The sequence below is a fragment of the Chrysochloris asiatica genome, unplaced genomic scaffold (genome assembly GCF_000296735.1).
Source record: "Chrysochloris asiatica unplaced genomic scaffold, ChrAsi1.0 scaffold00013, whole genome shotgun sequence".
Taxonomy (NCBI): Eukaryota; Metazoa; Chordata; class Mammalia; order Afrosoricida; family Chrysochloridae; genus Chrysochloris; species Chrysochloris asiatica.
In genome coordinates, this window is record NW_006408531.1 from 20,166,241 (window position 1) to 20,167,689 (window position 1,449).

A 1,449-nucleotide genomic window follows, 5' to 3' on the forward strand; every position below is an offset into this window, starting at 1 on the left:
CAGGAAGCAGAAGCAGGGGCAGAAGCTGGAGAGCATAGCTGGACAGCACAGCAAGTTGAAAAGCCTTTTGATTGTATTCATTCATTTCTTCACCCAAGGATTCCGCATATTCGCTCGTGTATTCCCACGACCCCCGCTGAGGGCAGGACCCCACCCCCTATCCCCCCCACCCCCCCACCCCCGTAATCTGGCGCCCAACGTGGGGCAAGAATCAATAATCTTCTCCGATTAACCCTTTCAGCACAGCACAGACGCTGCGTCTCCCATTTCAGACACCAACGGGTAAGTCTCTTAATTGTTTCCACGTGGATTCGTACTCCACTAAGAGGGCACTGCAAGCCCGTCAGTACAGACAGACTGATTTCAGAGAAGTAGTGGAAAGTTTAGCAGAACTAAGAAGGAGAAATGGGCCATTCAGAGTCCAAAGACAGACGGCTTTTCATTGAAATTATTAAACAGATGCTTGCAAAGACCGGTATAGAGGTTGACTCTAATGTGTTAGCAAGATTCTTACATTTTATTCAGTCCTGCTGTCCCTGGTTCTCTGAGGAGGGAGTTGTAAACCCAGAGACCTGGGAAAAGGTTGGTGTGGAAATTAAGAGATATTACTCCCGTAATGGACCTGAAAATGTTCCAGTAGAAGCATTTGCCCTCTGGAATTTACTTCGTGACGCCTTAAATCCTAGTCATGAAACTACTCATTTTAAACAATCTCTCTCTCCTCCAACTGAGAAATCTCCTCTCTTACCCCGCAAGCCTTGTACGTTTCCTGTTCAGAATAACAGTGACCCAGAACAGGCTTTGTTAAAGGAAAAGATTGCAAAATATCAATTAGAAGATTTTACTGTTCAGGAAAAGCTACCTATCTCTAGTCCTATACTCTCTCAGCAGGCTAATTACGGTACATTCAAAGAGCAAGCTCCTGAGCTCGGAGTCTCTCTTCTCAGGAATTCCTCCAAACCTCCTCCCTTACAAGTTGAGTTTCTAATCGTTTTTAAAGCAGCAGAGACTTTGCCTTCTACAACTAGTAAAGATAGATTAAGTGAGATTAAACAGAAGTCCTATGAGCCTTACAAAGATTTTATAGCTTGTCTTTTGCAGACAGTCAAAAAAGTTATTACTAATGAAGAATTAGCAAGTATTGTGGCTAAACAATTGGCTTTTGAAAATTGTTTCCAAGATAAGGGCACTGTGAATTCAGATAAGTGGGAAACAGCAAGTGTAGAAATGAGAAAGTATTATAAACAACACGGGCCTGAGAGAGTTTCAGTAAAAGTTTTTTCCCTGTGGAATTTATTTTGTGATGCTCTAGACCCCAGCATTAGATCGGAGACTCTCTCTCAGACCTTTGATATGCTCAATAAGAAAACACCTCTGTTAATGTTTAAATTGAGTGTTTTTTATGCTAGTAAACAAAAGAACAGTGATGATTCTGCAAATGGAAGCACT